The sequence below is a fragment of the Rhinoderma darwinii genome, chromosome 2, assembly GCF_050947455.1.
Source record: "Rhinoderma darwinii isolate aRhiDar2 chromosome 2, aRhiDar2.hap1, whole genome shotgun sequence".
In the NCBI taxonomy this organism is placed as follows: Eukaryota; Metazoa; Chordata; class Amphibia; order Anura; family Rhinodermatidae; genus Rhinoderma; species Rhinoderma darwinii.
In genome coordinates, this window is record NC_134688.1 from 45,971,214 (window position 1) to 45,980,690 (window position 9,477).

General features: G+C 46.6%; 1 long non-coding RNA gene across 1 annotated transcript; it reads right to left on the minus strand.

Moving 5' to 3' along the window:
* Nucleotides 1-7,707: 7,707 nt before the first annotated feature.
* Nucleotides 7,708-9,232, minus strand: LOC142740525 (uncharacterized). Its single transcript, XR_012880753.1, has 3 exons — nucleotides 9,168-9,232; nucleotides 8,590-8,721; nucleotides 7,708-7,757 (listed from the first exon to the last, which is right to left on the minus strand). It is a non-coding gene; the product is annotated as an uncharacterized LOC142740525 (long non-coding RNA).
* Between the last annotated feature and the right edge of the window lie 245 nt (nucleotides 9,233-9,477).

The window sequence follows — 9,477 nt, forward strand, 5'->3', positions numbered from 1 at the left end:
GCAGTCTTCCACTCATCCCCCTCTTTGATGCGGATAAGGTTATACGCCCCCCCGTAGATCAAACTTAGAGAACCATTGGGCCCCCTGAACCTGATTAAAGAGATCAGGAATCAAAGGAAGGGGATACTGGTTCCTTACAGTGACCTTATTCAGGTTACGGTAGTCAATGCATGGCCTAAGACCACCATCCTTCTTCCCTACGAAGAAGAAGCCAGCACCTACCGGAGAAGTAGAGGGGCGAATGTAACCCATGGCCAGGCATTCCTGGATATACTCTCTCATGGCTTCACGTTCGGGACAAGAAAGATTAAATATCCTACCCTTAGGAAGCTTAGCTCCTGGTACCAATTCGATAGCGCAATCGTATTCTCTATGAGGAGGTAACACTTCGGAGGCCTCCCTAGAGAAAACATCAGCGAAGTCCCGAACAAACTCAGGTAGCGTGTTCACCTCCTCAGGGGGAGAAATAGAATTAACAGCAAAACATGACGTCAAACATTCATTACCCCATTTGGTAAGCTCCCCAGTATTCCAGTCAAACGTGGGATTATGCAACTGCAACCAGGGAAGGCCTAAAACCAAATCGGACGATAATCCCTGCATCAACAGTACAGAGCACTGCTCCAAATGCATGGAGCCAACAAGAAGTTCAAAAACAGGGGTATGCTGTGTAAAATAACCATTAGCAAGAGGAGTGGAGTCGATACCCACTACCGGGACAGGTTTAGGCAAATCAATCAAAGGCATAGCAAGAGACATAGCAAATTCCACAGACATGATATTAGCACAGAACCCTGAATCCACGAAGGCGCTGCCGGTAGCAGACCTACCACCAAAAGAGAACTGATAGGGAAGCAAGATCTTATTACGTTTCATATTTACGGGAAATACCTGTGCGCCCAAGTGACCTCCCCGATGATCACTTAGGCGCGGAAGTTCTCCGGCTGCATTCTTACGCTTAGGACAGTTGTTCACTTGATGCTTGTCATCCCCACAGTAGAAGCAGAGACCATTCTTCCTGCGGAAATCTCTACGTTGTTGGGGGGACACGAAGGCCCTGAGTTGCATAGGTACCTCTGAGTCTTCCGGGGAAGAACGAAGCAACGGAACCTCGGGAGGCATCAAGGGGGAGTCGGAGGAGAAAACACATAAACGTTCGCGTTGTCGTTCCCTGAGACGTCGGTCAAGTCGTACCGCTAAAGCCATAACCTGGTCTAGGGAGTCAGAAGAGGGATGGCTAACTAGCAGGTCTTTCAGGGCATTCGACAGACCCAACCTAAACTGGCACCTTAAGGCAGGGTCATTCCACCGAGAAGCTACGCACCACTTCCTAAAGTCAGAACAATACTCCTCAACAGGTCTCTTACCCTGACGTAAGGTCACCAGCTGACTCTCGGCAAAGGCAGTCTTGTCAGTCTCGTCATAAATGAGTCCGAGAGCAGAAAAGAAAATATCAACGGAGGAAAGTTCAGGCGTGTCAGGAGCCAAGGAGAAGGCCCATTCTTGGGGCCCGTCCTGGAGCCGGGGCATAATTATACCCACTCGCTGGCTCTCAGAACCTGAGGAGTGGGGCTTTAAGCGAAAGTAAAGCCTGCAACTCTCCCGAAAGGAGAGAAAAGCCCTCCGGTCCCCTGAGAACCGGTCGGGCAACTTGAGGTGGGGTTCAGGAGTTGAGGTGAGGGGAACCACCAAGGTAGCCTCAGGCTGGTTGACCTTCTGAGCCAGGGCCTGGACCTGTAGGGAGAGACCCTGCATTTGGTGAGCCAGGGTCTCAAGGGGGTCCATAGTAGTGTCAGGGACCAGGGTAGACTAGGTATATGGGCTTGTGATTATGTAAAGATAGGGGTAGGGAAACGAACAAGTGAGCCCTAATCTACCCGCCACTCTGTCCCTGCCTACTTGCAACGACCCGCCCTAGGCGACGGGGTACAACTGGGTGGCGGTCCCTACGCTCAGTAAGTGCACGAGACAAAACATACAAGGGAAAATTAAGCAAAGGGAAAGGGGCAGTTGCCCACGGCAACACCGTGAGCAACAGAGTGGTGAACGAGCCAAGTCAAACCAGGAGCGCACGAGGTACCAAACGCAGAGCAGAAGAGTAGTCAGAAAGCCAGGGTCAGAATGGAGCAGGATCAAATTGTTAGGAGCTGTAGCTGGGCCAGGAAACCACACGGAAAGAATCACAAGCAAGGAGGAAAAGGAAAGGCAGGTATAAATAGACAGAGGGCGGGAGCTAGCTGAGTCTGGCCAGGCTGCGATAGGCTCTCCCACTCCTAAGCCTGCCAGCCTGAGTGGTGGAAGCTGGAGTCAGTCTCAGAGAGATAGACTCAGATGAAGACTGATTACCTAAGGAAGTTAACCCTGAAGTTGTGCCTGGCAGATCCTTTACAGTAAGGCTATCTGAGTTATTAATGTTGGGAGTATTTTACTCTAGAAAACACCCTTTGGACACTTCTGTCCTTAACAAAACAGCTCACACTCAAACAACTAACGTTATATACGATAGCACACTGCCCTATTCATATGTCCTTAATATAAGGACTTTAAACACACCATACACTTGGTTTTCCTACTTACCTGTGTTCATATCATATAGAGTCTCTCCACTCATGTACCTTTTTAACATGTATGTTTTTATATGTATTTAATAAAATTTGTTATTCTTTTCATATATACTTGGCTCTATACTCTGTTTCTTGTGTGTGTATAGGGTTTAAGTAGAGTATAACAGAGAGAGTTCCCAGCATTATCATTCCCTTACCCCCCTACAACATTACGAATTATATTCACTTGGGACTGGTGTTGTTTTATAAAATTTCTTTTGATTCTCTTGATTTTTTTTGCTGTTTTTGACATTCCACTATGTTCTGCATAAAGCTTAGTGTCAGCTGTACTGTGACTTCTTTATCATAACGGAGCCATACCAGGCCCTTATACACCCTATATGCTTCCCCAATAGAATCCATAAAACATAAAAGGGCCGAGCAGTGCTCCGGGGTCTTTTTGCAAATCACTCTAGCTAGAATCGCAAATGAAAACGTTCACCATATTAACCAATTGGTAAACATTTGCGGAATCAGGAGATAACGCCTTTTCTCCTCCTCCTTCTTTTATGCTCTAGCCCCTCTTCCCCTGATCCAGATAGAACTTCTCCAAGGGGAGGAGGGAGAACATCTCCACATACTCATCCTTCCCTATTTGTTTCCTGACCTCCTGCTTAAGATGGGCACCGATCCCTCGAAGCAGACATACACAGCCAAGTTATCCCTGTTTACCTAATTAGGTGTCTCAGTCTGGACTGAGACCGCAACCGCCTCATAACTCACCGGAAGAAGGTTAACAAGGGAAAATGTTTTAACAGGACCGCCCACGCGAAAACCTGGGATGGACCCGCACCCTTCACCAGGGAACCGCCCACCATGTTCAGCAGGCACACCCCTGAGTCCCTCAGGCATCTGCACACGCCTCCTGCTGTGTTACCCCATTAAAGTGGTTCTCTGGAAAAAACTTTATGGTCTCATGTTTACTTGATAAAGTGGTTCTGTTTCCACTAAACGCGTTGTACCTTAAGAGACCCTCCTCTCTATCTCTCTTTTTTATGTATGTTTTATTATGATCTATTGTTTTAGACAATTTATTATATATATATTTTTTCTCAAAAAAGTATTGCGCCTGGATGGTGTCTCTTTTTTACAGTGGATCCCACCTGGTTCCCACTGTTTTTATCTACCTGCTCTTACTGAAGATGTCCTCAAAACTGGCTTAATGAGATGGTAGATCGGAGAGTGACTGAGGCAGTGGAGGCAAAACAGGGCGGACCTGTTGCAGGCAGCGGCTAAGGCATCTTGGCCCCCATTGGGGGACCTCTCCAGAACTCCAGTGAAGGACCTGGGCGTGTAGACGAAGCCAAGGCAGACCCAGCAGAACCGGGTTGATGGCTTTAGGCAGGACGAGGAAGTTGATCTGTTCTGAGTGAAGGACTCCGATTTGTAACGTAAGTGGTTTCATGACAGCCACAATAGGATCGTGCAATCGTAGTCCATTTACAGAAGCAACAGCAAGGGATCTCTCTAGAAGAACTGTGGGTAGATGTAGTCGGTCTACTAAATCCTGCTGGATGAAATCTGCAGCTGCCCTGGAGTCAAAATAGGCAGAGGAGAAGTGTGATGTCATATTCTCCTGCTGTGGACCCCCTTGCTTGAGGGTTAGCAGAGTGGCTGCTGCTAAGGATGTTCGACCCGGCTTCTTGAACACGTCACAAAAAGTCTCTAAGAACAGGGCTAAGTCCGAAAATTTGGGCCCCTGTCATTCTAGGATGGGGTTCGCCCATGCGAGGGACTTGCCAGCGAGGAGGGAAATAATGAACGCTACCTTGGCCTCAGTAGGAGTATTAGGCAGTGGAACGGCAGCAGTCTATGGGGAAGGAACAGGGAGTTCATCCAGTCGGGCGATGATGGAGTTTACAGCCACGAGGAGTTGATCCTGACGTGCATATAGATACAATATATACTATTGGGGTCCACCCCTTAGTAATTGCTGACGTGCATATAGGTCACGCATATCCGTCTGTATGACCTGAACTGTGGTCTTAGGCTGGCCAGCGGGTTCCATGGCCTGAGCGTACTGTCACAATCTAGGGAACATATGTAGCTGACTTTAGCTTGACTAATAACTCATTAAATACACAGTGGAAAGATCCCTTATCTTGACCTTTTCAATGACTTCTCAATGGTTATTTTTGTGTGATATCACGCTGCAACAAGTTATCAGAGTCAAGTTAAAGATGGCTACATCCGTATGTGGACCCACTAGGCCGTGGGCTCCGGCTCAGATAGGGCTAGGTGTGGCAGGTTGCGCCAGACGAAGCGGATGGCACCAGGAATGGTAGATGACACACAGACGTGGCATATCCAGCCGGCGGTACCACACGACTCTGATAAAAGGCAGGCACAGTTAGGAAACAGCAAGGGATACAGGAAATAGGATGCAGGGAATGGGAACTCTGGGATCAAGCAGGAAAATACTAAGGGACCCTTTGCAATACAAACATGGGAAAAGTACAAACAACACTCAAGCAAGGAGTGGAAGGGCAGAGACCTTTTTATAATCCAGGGTGCACTGGGGTAGGATAGAAAACTTTTAGGAAGTGCGCACGCTGGCCCTTTAAGGCACTCCTCGCACACTCCAGGAAGGGAAGGCCGCGCCAGCCGTGGTCTCTGGGGAGGTGGCAAGGAAGTTGCGGTCGTGGCCGTTCATCACAGGGTGAGCGACAGAGGTCCGCAGTCATAACACTGAGATTTATTTTGTTGTTGTATATATGTACTGAGCAGTGGCGTAACTACCGCCGTAGCAGCCGTGCTGCTGAATGTCGGGTCTCCAGCTGTCAGTGACTGCCGGGGACCCTGAGGAGAGGATAGAAGCAGCTTTCGCTGCCAGCGATCACACATGTATCCCCTATCCTGTGGATAGGGGATACATGTATTTTGTAGGACACACTGTAGGTCGCATTTTTTTGGGAGGGGGGACACTGTATGGCGTTCCCTACAGGGGGGGGAACGCTGTATGGCGTTCCCTACAGGGGGGGCTGTATGGCGTTCCCTACAGGGGGGGCTGTATGGCGTTCCCTACAGGGGGGGCTGTATGGCGTTCCCTAGAGGGGGGGGGGCTCTATGGCGTTTTCTATGGGGGGATGTATGGCGTTCCCTACAGGGGGGGCTGTATGGCGTTCTCTACAGGGGGGGCTGTATGGCGTTCTCTACAGGTGGGGGCTGTATGGCGTTCTCTGCAGGGGGACTGTATGGCGTTCTCTACAGGAGGGCTGTATGGCGTTCTCTACAGGGAGGGCTGTATGGCGTTAGCACTGTCCAATAAATATACAGTAAACAGAAGAAAATACGGTTCAGCAATCCTCATGACAATGTGATGACTTTATTAGAAAAACATTTTATAAACCACACGGCATGTTGAAGTGATGATACAAGACTGCTTACGCGCTTCGAAAGCCAACTACATTCTTCGCAAATGTACGCCATCTCCTCCAAACATTCAATTACATCAGAAGTCCAGTTCCTTGTGCTGCATGACTCGTGGACGCCCTATCCGTGGCGATATCCGTGTCCTTTCCACTGCTTCTCACTTGAGTCCTGTAGGCACAAAAAACATTCTGCAAGTATCCATTGTCATCCGTGCCTGCAGATTCTGCTTTAATGATGCAACTCACTCAACTCCTTGTCTATTTCATCGTTTACTGATGCCTCTTTTAGATGCGACAGATGTATTTTTTTTATACTTACCAGCCTGCTTCACAGGCACCATCCCTTTTTATTGGCACCTGATCAATAAGGGGGTCCTGCTCCACCACCATAACTGCAATACTAAACAAAATCTTCCATAGACATCACAAAAACTAGACAAGCCTTTCCTCCCTTATGTTTCCCAACATTTCCTGCGACAAGTGTGTGTAGGTAGAAATCAACAAACATGTTTCCTGGCCCCAAACTTTACCCCCTCTTTCGGTATCACGCCTCCTCGCTTTTACCTTTTTACTTTATCCTGCGTAAACATTTTTTTCAGCATCTTAAACGTCTTGCCCATTAGCCCATCTATCCCCAACATCAGACCACTTATTATCATCTGACAGATCAGAATCAGACTCAACCAGCTACTGTTGCCTTCTTCTGCTTCTCTTTACATCCAGATGCGCTGCTCCTGTAATTCCAAACATTGTGCCAGTACCCCGTGTTCTAAACATTTTGGCAACCCCAAGGTGTCCCTCTCCCATGTTGAGATTATGAGGCCCTACTGAGATATTGCTGCCTTCATCGACCCTGGATCCCTGCGCAAGGATCCTGGCACTTGGCCCATCATCGTGCCATGTTCCCTCAAATTTTTGCTAGAATGATACCATTGAGGATACCTGCCTTGCTTCCTTGATGCCATTTGCTCCAAACAATAAAGTACACCCCAAGTCCAGGTCCTTGTGCTGCATGACTTGTGGGGGCTCTATACGTGGCAATATCCTGGCACCTTCCATTGCTTTCCGCTTGAGTGCTGTAAATATAAAAACATTCTGCCAGTGTCCATTATCACCTATGCCTGCAGATTATGACTGTGTAATGAAACTCACTTAAGTCCTTGTCTATTGCATCCAGGCCTTGACACATCGCAAATGTTCTTGGCAGACCAAAGATGTCTAAAATCCCCCTACACTCCCTCACCCCTTACCTTACACCTACGTTCAGTCCCAAACCGAGCCATGTGGCCAGCATTTTGGACAAAGATACCCCTAACTTACATTATGCCTATTCCTACCAACTATCCAAGGTTCCCCACTGCTACGCCTTTCTTGGCATTTTGCCCGCTCATTACTTTTTCAATGTACAGAGCTACTGGTGGATACTGTATATAGTAACTAATGATGGACATACCGCATATAGATGAAATATTACTTCAGAGAGTCCCCCTGGCAGCAGGCAGCCGATCTCAAGAAATTCTGGAACAAAAAGTATAAACTGTGAAGATATTATGACGTGCGCTTAGTATGGTTCATCATATCAACAAATATATGTTCAGCCTATTGAAAACATCAGGGAGATTGTTCCCACAGTCTTGTCATGTGTCTCTATAGGAACATTCTGGATGACATCACATTATAGAATTTCTATAGGTTGTTATTTGCTATAATACTTACATATATACAGTGGATCTTCTAGCATGTCGGCTGTCACTGGTGCCACATATTCAGATGTTATAAATGTCTGTAAAAGACATAATGGGTTTAATGCACATATATAAAATAACCCCATATCTATAATGAATAATAATATATTTACTTTCACACATTTCATTTTCTATCACAGGGCGAGTCCAATGCCCCTCTGCCACACAAATAACACTAGCAGTATAATGGCACATAATAGTTGGAGGACCCTGGTATAGATTTTGTATCAGGGACCAGGAGCTTATTGTTATTCTTCTATATAATCTTATCCTTAATGGAAAACTTCTAATTTGTCTTTTGTGGAGTCTTTTGGACTGGAGTAGAGAGAGTAGAAAATGGTAAATTGGATTTCTGGATTCAACAGACAAAATAATTATTAAAGGGGTTTTCTGACAGTTTCATAAACCTTAGTCTAAGCCGCATATGGCTAAAAATAACAAATTGTCCCTACTCATTTTTTAAATTCCCTGTGGCTCCTGCGCTGGTGGTTCTGTTGTCTTTAGTTGCTAGGCCACAGCGGTCATGTCCGTGTGGATGGCATGTCACGTGGCAGCTATTGTGTCACATCCAGGGCCGGCCTTAGGTTTATTGGTGACATGTGCAGTATCTGTGACATCCTCCCCCTTATGATGCACCATGTAGTGTCCAAATAATTTAATCATACTGTGCCCAAATAACATCACCCAGTCAATAAACTAGGGATTGTATCTTTCTGTTTTTTTATATTATAGGTTTGGGCCCTAAATGCCGGATCGGCAGTGTAAGTTGAGGGTGCCCAGGCCATCTATGGTGGTAGTGCCCTCTTCAGTATTGACCAGTAATACACACTATGTGATCATTTAGAGATGCAGTTAATAAAATACACTGACCTTGGACTCTCCTACTGAATACATCCGACTGAATGTAGAACGTTATGTGATGTGAGGTGGAGGGCTCTGCTTAATCTTTGATCTGCCCTCCTGGGACGTGTGGTTATCATTAACTCTTATGAGGAATTAATTCTAGGAGAAAGAAAGACAATGTATTAGGACAAATCTCAATCAATGGCAACATTTCTATCTAGAACAGAGTCCAGTCCCCAACCAGTGTAAAATTACCAAAGGGGTAAATAGGATGACCGGCTGGGGTCCAGGGATTTGGGGTGGTCCACAGCTTTGGGGCTCCATACGCCCCTGAAATTGGACAAACAATAACGGCGCAGTGAGGAAGCGAAATGTCTGACCCGGTTGGTCGTCTATTAGGTGAGTATAATTTTTTATTTTATAGGAGCAAAGGGGGCACTATTAATATGGGGGATAAAAGGACTGAGTCGGGGCTTAGAAAAGGGGGCTTCATTACTGTGGGGCCATACAAAAGGGGCATTCTGACCCAGGACATACAAAAAGTGTCATTCTAACTGTGGAGGGTATTGGTGGATACTGCATATAGTAACTAATAAGAGACGTACCTTGCATAGATGAAATATTGCTTCAGAGAGTCCCCCTGGCAGCAGGCAGCCGATCTTAAGGTGTTCTGGAAAAAACAATAATTGTGTAGTTTTATTTCTCCAGACAGACGTGTGCTCAGTATAGACCACCCAACAATGAAGGAAATGTACATTAGGGCTCATGTACACAGCAACTTCATGTGGACGGACCTGTATGGTGGCGCACAGACTGCAGTACTGGTAATGTAGACACTCTGTGTGCGCTGTGTGCTCCCCCATAAGCCAAATGTGTATTAGGAAATTACATAAATAACAAGTCCCTTATATATTA